Genomic DNA, 18,679 nt, shown 5'->3' on the forward strand with positions numbered 1-18,679 from the left:
AAGAAAAAAAAAGTACTTTTAAATATTTTCCTAAAAATTAAAAATATAAACCTGAAATTTAATTATTGTCTTAAAATGCTAAATTTAAATAACAAATATATAATTTTCTTAAAATGCGGTATTAAGATTTGTTTTTAAATTAAATTAACAAATGTCATTTTACTATTTCCTTAAAACAGAATTAAGAAAGAAATATTGTTATTTTCTGAAAAAGCTGAATGAGCAAAAAATATTAAATGTAATTAATAAAATGGTGAATCAAGAAAAAAAATGTACTTTTAAATATTTCCCTATAAATTTAAAATACAAACCTGAAATGGTATTATTGTCTTAAAATGCTAAATTTAAACAACAAATATATAATTTTCTTAAAATGCTGCATTAAGATTTGTTTTAAATTAAATGAACAAATGTCATTTTACTATTTCCTTAAAACTGAACTAAGAAAGAAATATCATTATTTTCTGAAAAAGCTGAATGAGCAAAAAATATTAAATGTAATTAATAAAATGGTGAATTAAGACATTTTTTTACTTTTAAATATTTTCCTAAAAATTAAAAATATAAACCTGAAATTTTATTATTGTCTTAAAATGCTAAATTTAAACAACAAATATATAATTTTCTTAAAATGCTGTGTTAAGATTTGTTTTAAATTAAATTAACAAATGTTATTTTACTATTTCCTTAAAACTGAATTAAGAAAGAAATATCATTATTTTCTGAAAAAGCTGAATGAGCAAAAAAATATTAAATGTAATTAATAAAATGGTGAATTAAGAAAAAAATATTTATTTTTAAATATTTTCTTAAAAATTCTAAATATAAACCTGAAATTTAATTATTGTCTTAAAATGCTAAATTTAAACAACAAATATATAATTTTCTTAAAATGCTGTATTAAGATTTGTTTTTAAATTAAATTAACAAATGTCATTTTACTATTTCCTTAAAAGAGGATTAAGAAAGAAATATTGTTATTTTCTGAAAAAGCTGAATGAGCAAAAAATATTAAATGTAATTAATAAAATGGTGAATTAAGAAAAAAAAATTACTTTTAAATATTTTCCTAAAAATTTAAAATACAAACCTGAAATTTTATTTTTGTCTTAAAATGCTAAATGTAAACAACAAATAGATAATTTTCTTAAAATGCTGTATTAAGATTTGTTTTAAATTAAATTAACAAATGTCATTTTACTATTTCCTTAAAACTGAATTAAGAAAGATATATCATTATTTTCTGAAAATATTGAATGAGCAAAAAATATTAAATGTAATTAATAAACTAGTAAATTAGGAAAAAAAAATACTTTTAAATATTTCCCTAAAAATTTAAAATATAAACCTGAAATTTAATTATTGTCTTAAAATGCTGAATTTAAACAAAAAATATATATTTTTCTTAAAACTCTGAATTAAGAAATAACATTACATTTAATTATTGTCTTAAAGTGATGAATCATAAAAATCATTTGTATTGCATTTAATTATTTTCTTGAAATGCTGAATCAAAAAAACTATTATTCATGTATTTTTTTTCTTACAATGCTGCATTAAGAAGTGTTAGAATAATTATGTATAAGTTATCACACAACTCTTATCCTTAAAGGCCGTTGCTATAGTTATTATCTATTGTGCTCAAGTTGTACTTTTCTATCTGTGCAAAGGCACACAACTTGTTATCTTCCACTGCAAGTTGTCTCGCAGCAGCAGTTTCTGTCTCCCAGCCCGCTAAAACAGCCAAGGACAGACTTCAAGTACCTCAACGAAGATAAGACGACAACACGCAGACAAAGCAGAGCCAGGGCGAAATCTCGAGCTCAAGTACATTTGCATTCTGAATAATCACGTATTGTGATACCGGGGCTGCTTGCGTAATATGTGTCCCCTCCCCCTAGAAGCAGCCTCAGTGATGTTAACTAGGGAACTCCCGAATAAATAGAGGAGCGCGTGGGACTGCCCCTCAGAGCGTGGTGGGAGACTGTAACTGAGTGTGCAGCCCCAAACGTTTCTCCTCATGAGCAAAATTGAACTCTGTCTCTGCCTGATTCCTTGCTTCTTGTCTTGTTTAATAAATAGTTATGTGTTTGAACCTGACAAGAACAAATATGAATTACATGTCATTATTGTCTTGAAATGCTGAATTAGAAATATATATAAACAATATATGTTCTTAAAATGATGACATAAGAAAAAATATAACATTTAAATATTTTCCCAAGGTGATATATTAAGAAAAAACATGTATTATTTTTTATATAAAATGCCATATTAAGATCATGATCAATTCAATTTAAATGTTTAATTAATTAAAAATATTACATTTGATTATTTTCTTAAAAGGTTGAATTAAAAAATAAGTATATAGGATAATCCTTCTTAGAACCATTTTTAATAATACTATTTAGGATGTCCCATGTTGCTCTCACAATGTTTTTGTTCCGGTTCAATAATTGACTGTAATATTCTTTTCTACACGTTCATAGTATGCCAGTTAGTTTGTTCTTATACATTTTGCACTTGTCTTCTGTCTCTGTAGATCTTTGTGTTATAATGTTCTATAATGTATCCTTCTTGTTGCAAGCATTTTTCAGCCATTTTGTCATCCATGGTTGATTGTTTTTCTTTTGCTTCTTATTAAGTTGTTTCAATGCACAATGTTTGTCATAAAGCATCTCGAAAGTATTTAAAAAAATGACCACATGTATCATTTTTACTGTAGACATTGTCCCAACTTTCAGCTCTCAGGTCAGTCTTGAAAGCTGTCATACTTTGTTCTGGACATATTCCTGGAAATGTCTCTTTGTCGTCCATGTTCCTCTTCTTGTAGTTTCCGTCATAGATTATGAAAACTGGCAGATGATCGCTGATGTCGGATATTTGCAGACCACTTGTGGTATTATTTTCAAAATCGTTAGTAAAAATATTACCATTAGGTGTGGTGCTCTGTCTTGAGATTCTGTTTGGCCTTGTGATTGTATGATATCTCAGGCTACATTGTGTCTATAAAGTCATCTATGGACTTTCGTTTGTTAGGATTCAAGAGGTCAATTTTAACGTCTCCATATAAGAAAGTAATTTTTTGACTGATTTCAATAAAAGTTGCCTTAATCCAGTTCTCAAACGTATCAATGTTTGACTTAGGTGATCTGTATATACAGCTGATTAATATGTTTTTAATGACATAGTTCAAAGGTTAGAAATTCTAAGATATTATTAATAACTCATGATATATTTATTTTACCTTTTTGTAGTTTAAGTTCTTCATAATATACGCAGCTACTCCTCCTTTGTTCTTGTTGTTTATGTTGATATAATTATTTCATATCCTTCCAGGTCAAAATCCCTTCCTTATTCAGCATCCATCCATGTTTTTGAGATAGCAATAACTTTGAAGAGTTAGTTGAATTGTTCCAAAAAATGCTTCACGTTGTTGTAGTTAGCATACAAACTTCTGCTGTTTAAATTAATATTGGACAGTTTGTTGTCGATTTTAATGTTTTTGTTATATTGTTCGTCTGTATAATAAAAACAGTTATTACTGGTATGAAAGAAAAAACATGTATCTGGATCGATATCCTTATCTAATTCTGGACTACTGTGATCTATGCTGGTGAAGGTGTTCAGTTCCATACATTCCCGTTCAACAATCTTTCGTGTTGCTCTGTGATTGTTCATCAGTGTAGATGAATGTGCACCTGAGTAGTGTTATTATGGTTTTTATAAATACAGCAATTTAAGAAAATAATTACAATTAATTGATTAATTAATTCCAATTCATTATTGATTAGTACTTTTTTTTAAATGCTGAATCAACGAAATAATATTGAATGTAATTATTTTCTTAAATTGCTGTATTTATAAAAATCATAATCAAAGTATTTTCTTAAAACAATATAAGAAAATAAGAAAATACTTTGATTATGATTTTTATAAATACAGAAATTTAAGATGCTGAATCAACAAAATAATATTAAATGTAATTATTTTCTTAAATTGCTGTATTTATAAAAATCATAATCAAAGTATTTTCTTACTTTCTTATAGTTTGAAGAAAATACTTTGATTATGATTTGTATACATCAACAAAATAATATTAAATGTAATTATTTTCTTAAATTGCTGTATTTATAAAAATCATAATCAAAGTATTTTCATATTTTCTTATATTGTTTTAAGAAAATACTTTGATTATGATTTGTATACATACAGCAATTTAAGAAAATAATTACATTTAATATTATTTCGTTGATTCAGCATTTTAAGAAATGACTTACCCCGCAAGGAACAAGCGGTAGAAAATGGATGGATGGATAATCAAAGTTTTTTTTTAAAACAATTAGTGTTTCAAATTAAAGATTAAATTAAAGATTAAAGTACCAATGATTGTCACACACACACTAGATGTGGTGAAATTTGTCCTCTGCATTTGTAGGTTCAACATTGACTTCAATGTTGAATTAAGGAATAATTAATTTAAGTAATTTCTTAAAATGTTGAATTAACAAAATAATATAAATGTAATTATTTTCTTAAATTGCTGTATTTATAAAAATCATAATCAAAGTATTTTATTTTTCAGGGTACGTAATTTCTTAAAATGCTGAATCAAGAAAATAATATTAAATGTAATTATTTTTCCTAAATTGCTGTTTTTATAAAAATCATAATCAAAACATTTTCTTATTTTCTTATATGGTGTTAAGAAAATACTTTGATTATGATTTTGATTATGATTTTTTTTGGTACTGGTACCAGTACCAAAATGTATTTTGATACTTTTTGATACTTTTCTAAATAAAGGGGACCACAAAAAATTGCATTATTGGCTTTATTTTAACAAAAAAGCTTAGGATGCATTAAACATATGTTTCTTATTGCAATCTAAGAACAATTTTGGCCTTAAATAAAATAGTTCTACCGCTTGTCCCTTTCGGGGTAAGTAATTTCTTAAAATGCTGAATCAACAAAAAAAAAAAAAAATGTAATTATTTTCTTAAATTGCTGTATTTATAAAAATCCTAATTAAAGTATTTTCTTATTTTCTTATATTGTTTTAAGAAAATGCTTTAAAAAAGTATTTAATTACTTTCTTAAAATGCTGAATTAAGGATTAATGCTGAATTAAGGAATAATTAATTTAAGTAATTTCTTAAAATGCTGAATCAACAAAATAATAATAAATGTAATTATTTTCTTAAATTGCTGTATTTATAAAAATCAGAATCAAAGTATTTTCTTATATTGTTTTAAGAAAATACTTTGATTATGATTTGTATACATACAGCAATTTAAGAAAATAATTACATTTAATATTAAATAAAAATCATAATCAAAGTATTTTCTTAAAACAATATAAGAAAATAAGAAAATACTTTGATTATGATTTTTATAAATACAACAATTCAAGAAAATAATTACATTTAATATTATTTTGTTGATTCAGAATTTTAAGAAATTACTAATCAATAATTAATTGTAATTAATTAATCAATTTATTGTAATTATTTTTTTAAATTGCTGTATTTATAAAAATCATAATCAAAGTATTTTCTTAAAACAATATAAGAAAATTAGAAAATACTTTGATTATGACATATGTTTATTATTGCAACCGAAGAACAATTTTGGCCTTAAAATAAATAATTACATTTAATATTATTTTGTTGATTCAGCATCTTAAATTGCTGTATTTATAAAAATCATAATCAAAGTATTTTCTAATTTTCCTATATTGTTTTAAGAAAATACTTTGATTATGATTTTTATAAATACAGCAATTTAAGATGCTGAATCAAAAAAATAATATTAAATGTATTTATTTATTTTAAGGCCAAAATTGTTCTTCGGTTGCAATAATAAACATATGTTTAATGTACCCTAAGCTTTTTTGTTAAAATAAAGCCAATAGTGCCATTTTTTTGTGGTCCCCTTTTTTTAGAAAAGTATCAGAAAGTATCGAAAAATCATAATCAAAGTATTTTCTTAAAACAATATAAGAAAATAAGAAAATACTTTGATTATGATTTTTATAAATACAGCAATTTAAGATGCTGAATCAACAAAATAATATTAAATGTAATTATTTTCTTAAATTGCTGTATTTATTAAAATCGTAATCAAAGTATTTTCTAATTTTCTTATATTGTTTTAAGAAAATACTTTGATTATGATTTTTATAAATACAGCAATTTAAGAAAATAATTACATTTAATATTATTTTGTCGATTCAGCATTTTAAGAAATTACTTACCCCGCAAGGGAGAAGCGGTAGAAAATGGATGGATGGATAATCAAAATATTTTTCTTAAAACTATTAGTGTATCAAATTAGGTTGACTTCAATGTTGAACGGTGTGTTCTTAGTTCATTAATAAAGGCGAAATAATTAGTAGAAACTCCATTGTTACAATTGCTACACGTGTAAAAATGTTGTCATTTTGCAGGCCTGTTGTCATTACCATGAGGCAGCCCTCAGCACTTCTCTCTCTCTCTCTCTCTGTGTTTCTATAGTAACCTTGGCCAAAATCCAAAGCGCCGGTAGGGCCCTCTGAAGGGCACTACACAGGGAAGATGAAAGATCTCCACCAGGCGACGGCAGCTTCCAGGCAACAGATAAATGTGATTTTTAAAAGGAGGGCATGTTTGCGGTGTGCAAAAGAAGCCACGGTCCCTCTCCCGTCGTCCAAATACCAACAAATCATAGCGCGCTTCTGCGTCGGCCATGTTTACTTCCATGCGCCGCCGCCGCCGCCGAGCTGACGGTGTCATAGAGACTGGCAGCGACACAAAATGGAGAAAGGTTGTTAGAGTCCCCGATGGCAGCTGAGGATGACACTCGTTTTTTTGCATCTGTTCCAAAAGGGACCGTTTTGTATGAAAAACCGAATACATTTTTCCCATAGAAAATAACATAAATCCTATTAATCCGTTCTCGACACCCAACAATGACAGGGAGAAGAATAGCTTGTTATGATCTACCGTATTTTTCTGACTATAAGGCGCACTTAAAATCCTTTCATTTTCTCAAAACTCGACAGTGCGCCTAATGTACGGAATAATTCTGGTTGTGCACTTCTGCTGCTATTGGAACATACTAACTACACACACTATGACACTAAGAACACCACAGTCATCAATCAACAATTCTTCCCCCATCACATGAGAGCGAAGCCTGGCAATAATTGCATATTGCCTGTTTTGCCCTCACTATACGTGTTGAGGTTATACAGCTTGGCAGACAGCTAACAAACAATCCAAAGCAGATTAATCCATTTAGGCTCTTTATTGTTGTTGATCTTGCTTTGTCTTTTCCTATCTTTACTTTTGTCTTGCACTGGACTGTTATTTTATTTATTTTTAAACTGAAATACACACAATGACAAATGTATAAGCTATGTGACTCAATTAACGTACTGAAATGTAATACACAATATGTAAATATTAGCTTCACACAAATATACAGTACTATCATCAAACAAATACTTCTGACTGTTGAAACTATTTCGATGGTGGAAATATACGACTGGCAGCCATTTTAAGTCCTCAAAAGATCCATTGAAACATGTGCACAAAAATTGTTTTTCAATAAACATCTTAGTATCAAACTTAACCACTTTCCACCTTAATATTGAGTTGCATAAACACGTTAAACAGTTCACTTCCAGACTTATCTTTTCCAAGGCTTGTAAGAGCTAACACAACTTGTCTACTTCTCAATTGTCTCAACCCGGAAGTGCCCAAACTAATGACGCGTAGTATTTTCATATCGCCACAAGGTGTCAGTAAGAGTCTACAATCAAATGGGCATAACATTGCCGTCCCACAGGGCATTTCCTGTACGTGGGAAGGGATTCGTTCCCAGCGATTCGAATAAAGAACCAACTCTTTTTCTTTACTATAGTGGCCTCGATAACGGGAACCGGTTCTCAAAAAGGGATTCGAGTCCATGGAATCGGTTCTTTTGTTATCGAACAACCGGGAGAACCGATTTCGAACATCATCCCTACTGGAGCGTATCTAGTCGATACTACTACGACTACATCTATATTTGTCATGATCCGTTGCCCAGATCATGTTTTGTTTAGTTATGACTCCCTCAGTTCGGTTTTCAGCACCCTTGAGGTTGTGTGTTTTGGTTACCATGGGTGCTGACTAGTTTCACCTGCCTCTGATTAGTGTCCGGGACTAATCAGAGGGCTACTTATTCCCGTTTTTTCGCCACGCTCAGGCTGGCGTTGTTGTTTGCACGATGCAACAGTGACCACGTCTGCTATTTGCCTCTATGCAGGAGCAAAGGTCACCGCCTCTGTCCATGGTGCTGAGGACAGAGCACCATTAGACGGGGGCGTGGCAGTGCTGACGGCGAGACACAGCTGGCAGGTGATTAGATCTCACAGGTGGTACGTGTTAATCTATCTGTTGTCTTTAACAGTAAGCGGCCGGGAGCAGGAAGGAGGAGAGGATACGGACGTGGCTGGAAAGTCGCATCCTGCTGGAGTAAAAACTTGTGAGAACAATCTATGTACATTAAAACTTGGTTAAAACTGTGTCTAGGAAGTGACTTCCACAGTTACGTTAAGTATTTCTACGATCTTTTTACCGTTACCAAAATATCGGTATCAAGCCAACCCTAGTAGGTACTGTATATTATTATATGGTCTCATTCCTGATGCACGGAGGATGGAGGGCTGACAAATTTTTTGCATCTTAAGTTAGGAAAACGTGAAAAAAACAGAGCGTCAGTGTTTCTGTTTGTTCCCTGAAAGATTCATAAGCGCCACGTCCGCATGAATCATTCACTAAGGAAATGATTATCGTAAACATGAAGTGCCATCTCTGCCACCGTGTGCTGAAAAATGCATGCTTTTGAAGTCATAAATTATGGCATGGCACCCCCCATCCCCCCCCACCAAAAAAAACCCTCCTTTTCTGCTGATGAGAAGTGTGCGAACATGTTTCAGTGTCTACTTTAAACCACCAATCATATTAGAAACTAGGTTTTGACAATTGAGTTTGAATCGTCTTCTTCTTCTTTCAGCGCCTCGATATTCCGCGCCATTCTCCATGCACATTGCACACATTAAAGACCCCCTTCTAAGAAAGCTGCGTCCACTTGGTGATGTTATTCATGTAAGAGATTTCCACATCTTCTTCTACCTTCACTTGTACTGTTTGCGACTGTGGAGGGGGGGCGTGGCCTGCGGGCCTGCCGCGGAACGGGGTGTGCAAGGACCTGCCTCGAAGACAGCGACGGGTGAGTGGATTGCCCGGCTGGGCCTTGTTATCTAATCACCTGCCGCCTTCATTAGCAGCAGCCGGCACGAGGCAGGTTGTTGGAGTTGGAGGCAGGGCGAGACACGCGAGACTGAGAAGAAAAAACATATATTGCTGGAAAGCCATCACTGCATGCAAATAAAAGGACTTGATTCAAACTATCTACCGGACTCCCGAAGATCTGTCGGCCAGGAGAACCCACACCAGAGGAAAAGCTCCACAGCGACGTTCTCCGTGATGTTTCAGTTTTGGTGCCTAACGCCATGTCTGAAAATATTTCAGTTTTCTCGATTTGACTATATTTAGTAGAAGTAAAACTTTGAACGGCCGTGACTTTCGATCCCTCCGGCGGTACTGCATCAAAAAAGCGACATCAGTGTGTAAAGGATATCACCACATGGGCTCCAGGAACACTTCAATGCTCAGTCATTCACAAAAAAGGATGGGCTGTAAGGAAATTGTTTAAGAACAACATTTCTCAACCAGCTATTGCAAGAAATTTAGGGATTTCACCAGCTACGGTCCGTAATATCATCAAAAGGTTCGGAGAATCTGGAGCAATCACTGCACGTAAGCGGCAAGGCTGAAAACCAGCATTGATCACTCAGGCGGTACTCCATAAAAAAACCGACATCAGTGTGTAAAGGATATCACCACATGGGCTCAGGAACACTTCAATGCTCAGTCATTCACAAAAAAGGATGGGCTGTAAGGAAATTGTTTAAGAACAACATTTCTCAACCAGCTATTGCAAGGAATTTAGGGATTTCACCATCTACGGTCCGTAATATCATCAAAAGGTTCGGAGAATCTGGAGCAATCACTGCACGTAAGTGGCAAGGCTGAAAACCAGCATTGATCACTCAGGCGGTACTCCATCAAAAAACCGACATCAGTGTGTAAAGGATATCACCACAAGGGCTCAGGAACACTTCAGAAAACCACTGTCAGTAACTACAGTCCGTCGCTACATCTGTAAGTGCCAATTAAAACTCTACTATGCGAAGCCAAAGCCATTTATCAACAACACCCAGAGTAGAATGTGTGTAGAATTTTGAGGACATAAATTGATTCAAGACAAGAAAACACATTGAATGAGGAGAAGGTGTGTCCAAACTTTTGGCCTGTACTGTATAAATGCAAAAATAAACTTAATTAAAACCTTAATTTAGGTTAAAAAACACATAGAATAACTGTAGGGAAGGGATTCATATGGCCCCATTACTGGGTGGATCTCGTGTGAGGGGAAGAAGAACAAAAATCATTTTGTAATGCGGTCTGCTGAAAATGATGGAAAGAGCCATTCTACTTAGCTACTGATGCTGTGGTCCGAGTTGGAGTTGCCACAAAACCTATTTTAAGCTATTCAACAATCTACCGCCGTCACGTTACTCGTGTCGGGTAAACTGTGATGAATGAAGCCATATAAATATGAAAACAAAAAAATTAAGATTTGCGATGTACACTGCAAAAAGTCAGTGTTCAAAAACAAGAAGAAAAACATACAAAAATGAGGGGTATTTTATTTGAACTAAGCAAAATTATCTGCCAATAGAACAAGAAAATTTGGCTTGTCAAGACTTTCCAAAACAAGTAAAATTAGCTAACCTCAATGAACCCAAAAATACCTTAAAATAAGTATATTCTCACTAATCACAAGTGCACTTTTCTTGGTTAAAAAAAAAAGGGACCTTTTTGCTCAATATGTTGAAAAATATTATTATTTAATGAAGTCAATGCTAGTGCCATTATCTTGACATAATGATATGCGCTCGGCCTCATGATTTTTTTTTCATGCTTGAAGTAAGAAATTATTACTTTAAAAAAGTAGTTTTATACTTGTGAGTGTTGACGACACAGCTTTGCAACAGTTGATATTCTAGTTTCAAGCATGTTTTACTCAATATAGCTCATCAAATCTCAGCAACAAGCTGTAATATCTTACTGAGATCATTTAGGACAGGGGTGACCAAAGTGCAGCCCGGGGGCCAATATTGGCCCGCAGGTCATTTTTTTACGGCCCCACGGCACATTTTAAAAATACGATTGAAAAAAATTAAGAACACGATAAGTGGTATAAAAGAGCAAACAGGTGAATTGTAACAAGAAAATGTTGCAATGTTTACTCTAATAACACAAAGCTGCCATGCAGGCTGTTTCTTTCTTTAAAAATAAAATAAAATTAAAACTAAAATAATGAATCAAAATCAATGTCATTATGAATTATTGACCTATTCAAGGCTCCAATTACGTCACGTCTGAGATATTTTGGGGGGAAATGTTGCATATTTTGTGTTTGCCGTATAAAAAACTGAGCTGTTTTTTATAAAGAAGGGCCTAAAACGAACAAACGAAAAACATAAATAACAATAAAACGTATAATTGACGGATAGATCTGAAGTTGGTCTCGAGATTATTGTGTTAAAAGTAAACAGTAAAAAAAAAAAAAAGAATTTATTTTTTAACACTATAAGTATTTTAGTGTGATTTGTTTTTAAGTGTCATTGTTCAAAAAATAATAATGAATTAAAACCAATGTTGTTATGAGTTATTGACCTTTTTAAGGCTCCAATTATTATATAATCTCAAAAATTCCACTTAAAAAAAATTGAATTGTGTGAAAATATTGCATATTTTGTATTTTTTCCATAAAAAAAACAGGGCTTTCTTTGACAGCAAGAGCATACAACTTAAATCTTTAAAAGCGTTATATTGACAGATGGACCTAATGTTGATCTAGAGATTTAAAACTTGAATAATAATAAAAATAATACTACTGAATAATGACACATTTTTATTATATTTTTTTGACCACAACCCTTTGGGGTCCCCGGGATCAAGCCTGAGTGGAGGCCTAAATGTATATTTTTTATACATATATTGTATTGGTTTTTAAAATAAAAAACATGCTTTGACTTTTCAGAATGCGGCCCTCAGTGGAAAAAGTTTGGACACCCCTGATTTAGGACCAAAACCCTTAAAACAAGTAAAACACTCTAACATAAAACCTGCTTAGTGAGAAGAATTATCTTATCAGACAGAAAATAAGCAAATATCACCCTTATTTGAGATATTTCATCTTACTTAGATTTCACTTTTTGCAGTGTAGTGACGACGCCGTGTTGGAAGCGCGATGTATCGGGGGAAGTGCGTGCATGTCTACATCCGTGTAGACCAGACCCTCACCTCCAGGCGAGCCGATCCTCTTACTGTAATACCTTGGCCTAATCTCAGAAGCATATCAGAGTGAGCCTGGAGCGCCAGACACCAATAGGTTCTCACAAAATGGGATCTCGTCAAAACCGCTTAATCCTCTCGGGAGCTGTAAACGCGGCGAGTGTTATCTACGTATGATGCCTGGAGAGCGCTCCGTGTGATACTGATGCAGATTGGACACAGACGAGAGAGATAAGTCGCCATCAATTGAAATAAAAGTCACTTACCATAACACGGTTGCATGATCCAACGCTGTTTGTGATACTTGATGTCGTACATTTGAACACAAAGTGGGATTCCTTGAAGGAAGACCCCGTTATGGAGTTGTTTTTTGGCCATCCTGTAAGGTTCTATCTTTTTAAGGATCCAGTCAAATTTTTTACGAAAAGTTTTTCTCATTATGCAGCCAAACTTTCCACTTAATAAACTAGACGAAGGCTGCAAAATAATAAAGTTCAAGTTCAAGTACCAATGATTGTCACACACACACTAGGTGTGGCGAAATTATTCCCTGCATTCAACCCATCAGCCTTGATCACCCCCTGGGACATGAGGGGAGTAGTGAGCAGCAGCGGCGGCCGCGCCCGTTAATCATTTTTGGTGATTTAACCCCCAATTCCAACCCTTGATGCTGAGTGCCAAGCAGGGAGGTAATGGCTCCCATTTTTATAGTCTTTGGTATGACTCGGCCGGGGGTTTGAACTCACAACCTGCCGATCATCAGGGCGGACACTCTAACCACTAGGCCACTGAGTAGTAATCTGCCATGGGGCCAAAGAAAGTTGTGAGTGGCAGCACTCTGATAAAGAAGGTGACACAATTCAAGAAAGAACTGGTCGCAATGTACAAAGGTGGCGTGTGCCTCTGTGTTGATCACTGTCTTTTGCCAAAAAGTCTACTAGGCCACTGAGTAGTAATCCGCCATGGGGCCAAAGAAAGTTGTGAGTGCCAGCACTTTGATAAAGAATGTGACACAATTCAAGAAAGAACTGGTAGCAAAGTGCAAAGGTGGCGTGTGCCTCTGTGTTGATCACCGTCTTTTGCCAAAAAGTATATTATGCCACTGAGTAGTAATCCGCCATGGGGCCAAAGAAAGTTGTGAGTGGCAGCACTTTGATAAAGAATGTGACACAATTCAAGAAAGAACTGGTAGAAAAGTACAAAGGTGGCGTGTGCCTCTGTGTTGATCACCGTCTTTTGCCAAAAAGTATATTATGCCACTGAGTAGTAATCCGCCATGGGGCCGAAGAAAGTTGTGAGTCCCAGCACTTTGATAAAGAATGTGACACATTTCCAGAAAGAACTGGTCGCAAAGCACAAAGGTGGCGTGTGCCTCTGTGTTGATCACCGTCTTTTGCCAAAAAGTCTACTAGGCCACTGAGTCGTAATTCGCCATGGGGCCGAAGAAAGTTGTGAGTGGCAGCACTTTGATAAAGAACGTGACACAATTCAAGAAAGAACTGGTAGCAAAGCACAAAGGTGGCGTGTGCCTCTGTGTTGATCACCGTCTTTTGCCAAAAAGTCTATTAGGACACTGAGTAGTAATCCGCCATGGGGCCAAAGAAAGTTGTGAGTGGCAGCACTTTGATAAGGAACGTGACACAATTCAAGAAAGAACTGGTAGCAAAGTACAAAGGTGGCGTGTGCCTCTGTGTTGATCACCGTCTTTTGCCAAAAAGTCTATTATGCCACTGAGTAGTAATCCGCCATGGGGCCAAAGAAAGTTGTGAGTGGCAGCACTTTGATAAAGAATGTGACACAATTCAAGAAAGAACTGGTAGAAAAGTACAAAGGTGGTGTGTGTCTCTGTGTTGATCACCGTCTTTTGCCAAAAAGTCTACTAGGCCACTGACTCGTAATCCGCCATGGGGCCGAAGAAAGTTGTGAGTGGCAGCACTTTGATAAAGAAGGTGACACAATTCAAGAAAGAACTGGTAGAAAAGTGCAAAGGTGGCGTGTGCCTCTGTGTTGATCACCGTCTTTTGCCAAAAAGTCTACTAGGCCACTGACTCGTAATCCGCCATGGGGCCGAAGAAAGTTGTGAGTGGCAGCACTTTGATAAAGAAGGTGACACAATTCAAGAAAGAACTGGTAGCAAAGCACAAAGGTGGCGTGTGCCTCTGTGTTGATCACTGTCTTTTGCCAAAAAGTCTACTTGGCCACTGAGTAGTAATCCACCATGGGGCCGAAGAAAGTTGTGTGTGCCAGCACTTTGATAAAGAAGGTGACACAATTCAAGAAAGAACTGGTAGAAAAGTGCAAAGGTGGCGTGTGCCTCTGTGTTGATCACCGTCTTTTGCCATAAAGTCTACTAGGCCACTGAGTAGTAATCCGCCACGGGGCCAAAGAAAGTTGTGAGTGCCAGCACTTTGATAAAGAAGGTGACACAATTCAAGAAAAAACTGGTCGCAAAGTACAAAGGTGGCGAGTGCCTCTGTGCTGATCACCGTCTTTTGCCAAAAAGTCTACTAGGCCACTGAGTCGTAAGTCGCCATGGGGCCGAAGAAAGTTGTGAGTGGCAGCACTTTGATAAAGAAGGTGACACAATTCAAGAAAGAACTGGTCGCAAAGTACAAAGGTGGCGTGTGCCTCTGTGTTGATCACCGTCTTTTGCCAAAAAGTCTACTAGGCCACTGAGTAGTAATCCGCCGTGGGGTCAAAGAAAGTTGTGAGTGGCAGCACTTTGATAAAGAAGGTGACACAATTCAATTAAGAACTGGTAGCAAAGTACAAAGGTGGCGTGTGCCTCTGTGTTGATTACCGTCTTTTGCCAAAATGTCTACTAGGCCACTGAGTCGTAAATCGCCATGGGGCCGAAGAAAGTTGTGAGTGCCAGCACTTTGATAAAGAAGGTGACACAATTCAAGAAAGAACTGGTAGAAAAGTCCAAAGGTGGCGTGTGCCTCTGTGTTGATCACCGTCTTTTGCCAAAAAGTCTACTAGGCCACTGAGTAGTAATCCGCCATGGGGCCGAAGAAAGTTGTGAGTGGCAGCACTTTGATAAAGAAGGTGACACAATTCAAGAAAGAACTGGTCGCAATGTACAAAGGTGGCGTGTGCCTCTGTGTTGATCACCGTCTTTTGCCAAAAAGTCTACTAGGCCACTGAGAAGTAATCCGCCATGGGGCCGAAGAAAGTTGTGAGTGCCAGCACTTTGATAAAGAAGGTGACACAATTCTAGAAAAAACTGGTAGCGAAGTACAAAGGTGGCGTGTGCCTTTGTGTTGGTCACCGTCTTTTGCCAAAAAGTCTACTAGGCCACTGAGTAGTAATCCGCCATGGGGCCAAAGAAAGTTGTGAGTGGCAGCACTTTGATAAAGAATGTGACACAATTCAAGAAGGAACTGGTAGAAAAGTACAAAGGTGGTGTGTGTCTCTGTGTTGATCACTGTCTTTTGCCAAAAAGTCTACTAGGCCACTGACTCGTAATCCGCCATGGGGCCGAAGAAAGTTGTGAGTGGCAGCACTTTGATAAAGAAGGTGACACAATTCAAGAAAGAACTGGTAGCAAAGTGCAAAGGTGGCGTGTGCCTCTGTGTTGATCACCGTCTTGCCAAAAAGTCTACTAGGCCACTGAGTAGTAATCCGCCATGGGGCCGAAGAAAGTTGTGAGTGGCAGCACTTTGATAAAGAAGGTGACACAATTCAAGAAATAACTAGTAGCATAGTGCAAAGATGGCATGTGCCTCTGTGTTGATCACCGTCTTTTGCCAAAAAGTCTACTAGGCCACTGAGTAGTAATCCGCCGTGGGGCCAAAGAAAGTTGTGAGTGGCAGCACTTTGATAAAGAACGTGACACAATTCAAGAAAGAACTGGTAGCAAAGCACAAAGGTGGCGTGTGCCTCTGTGTTGATCACCGTCTTTTGCCAAAAAGTCTACTAGGCCACTGAGTAGTAATCCGCCATGGGGCCGAAGAAAGTTGTGAGTGGCAGCACTTTGATAAAGAAGGTGATAAGATTCAAGAAAGAACTGGTCGCAATGTACAAAGGTGGCGTGTGCCTCTGTGTTGATCACCGTCTTTTGCCAAAAAGTCTACTAGGCCACTGAGTAGTAATCCGCCATGGGGCCGAAGAAAGTTGTGAGTGGCAGCACTTTGATAAAGAAGGTGACACAATTCAAGAAATAACTAGTAGCACAGTGCAAAGGTGGCATGTGCCTCTGTGTTGATCACCGTCTTTTGACAAAAAGTCTACTAGGCCACTGAGTAGTAATCCGCCATGGGGCCGAAGAAAGTTGTGAGTGGCAGCACTTTGATAAAGAAGGTGACACAATTCTAGAAAAAACTGGTCGCAAAGTACAAAGGTGGCGTGTGCCTCTGTGTTGATCAGCGTCTTTTGCCAAAAAGTCTACTAGGCTACTGAGTAGTAATCCGCCATGGGGCCAAAGAAAGTTGTGAGTGCCAGCACTTTGATAAAGAAGGTGACACAATTCAAGAAAGAACTGGTCGCGAAGCACAAAGGTGGCGTGTGCCTCTGTGTTGATCACCGTCTTTGGCCAAAAAGTCTATTAAGCCACTGAGTAGTAATCCAACATGGGGCCGAAGAAAGTTGTGAGTGCCAGCACTTTTATAAAGAAGGTGATACAATTCAAGAAAGAACTGGTCGCAATGTACAAAGGTGGCGTGTGCCTCTGTGTTGATCATCGTCTTTTGCCAAAAAGTCTACTAGGCCACTGAGTCGTAAATCGCCATGGGGCCGAAGAAAGTTGTGAGTGCCAGCACTTTGATAAAGAAGGTGACACAATTCAAGAAATAACTGGTAGCAAAGCACAAAGGTGGCATGTGCCTCTGTGTTGATCACCCGTCTTGCCAAAAAGTCTTTGATAAAGGTCATCCATCCATCCATTTTCTACCGCTTGTCCCTTTCGAGTGATATTAAATGTTTTTTTTTTTGTGGTTTTCTAAAATCAAGCTTTATTTTTTTGTTTACAAGAATTAATACATTTATCAACCAACCGCCTTGAGCTCCCCTTGTCTAAAGACCTGATTTACTAAAGGTTTGCGTGTACTAAAATATGTGTAAATGTTATGTACAAAGGGAGGAGACGGCACAGACAACAGGGGGGTAGTTAAAGTTAACTATTATATATGCACAATATATATAATAACAATCAGGAAATGAAGTGTGACTAAATCCAAAAGTGTATGGTGTGTGACTATGTGTTGGGGTGTTACCGTGAATGTTGAGCGAGAGGCAAGTCCAAAAGGGGCAGGGCAGTCTCATTGATCCGTGAGACAAGCAGGAAGTCGGGGGGGGGGCTATAGCAAGGCGTAGAAGGTCCGTGTCCAGGCGGGAGGTATCGAGATCCAAGAGGCAGTCCGGGAAGCAGAGGGAACGCGGGGAAGACGAGACGCACTGCTCGTTAACGCGGGAACGGAGGGAGGCTGTGTACAGGACGGGTAGCTAGGTTCTGGCACGGGATAGCAGGTTGTGCGGGCTTATGAAGGCGGTCCTCTGATCGGCGACACGTGCGCAGATTGCAGGTGATTGATTGCAGGCCCAATGTGCTTAAGAGCTTAAAAAAAAAGATGAGGCGCATAGGTTGACATTCTGACTTATGTGTGTACTTTGTGTACTTGATTTATGTAAGTTGGCATATTACGTAATGGACAAATCTCAGAGAAAATGTGACCTATTTTGATAGTCAAGTTGAAAAAAAAGAAGGCATTCCAACTCTCATACAGCTGATATGTGTGAGAGGAATGAGATGTAATTACACCTTAAATGCCTCATTACCATGGAAGTGTTGCGGGAGGCTATTAGTTAGAGGACAGATTAGGTATTCGGGCTCTTCAAATAAATAATCTTCATTATATGTATTTGTGCATCTGTAGGTCACACAAAAAAACAAAAAAACATACAGATACACACACACACACACACAGCAACACGTTTGAATGGAAACTCCTCAGGCAGAAGTTGAGGGACAGGCCTTGTCCTGCAGTGACACCCAGTGGCCGACATCAGTACTGCATAAACTTTTAAAAACAAACAAAACAAAAAAACAAGAAAAGTACAAGCAACTCAAAGTAGGATGAGATAATTGAATGAACATTTTCCAAAATGCTAAATGTTGATGAACATATCACAAAAAATATATAAAATACGTTTGAAAATTATATCTGCAACGATTTAACCGCCACAACAGTCAAAATGCCAACTCCCCAGTAAGGAAAGTAGTCCAA

This window comes from Entelurus aequoreus, linkage group LG21 (genome assembly GCF_033978785.1).
Source record: "Entelurus aequoreus isolate RoL-2023_Sb linkage group LG21, RoL_Eaeq_v1.1, whole genome shotgun sequence".
Lineage (NCBI taxonomy): Eukaryota > Metazoa > Chordata > Actinopteri > Syngnathiformes > Syngnathidae > Entelurus > Entelurus aequoreus.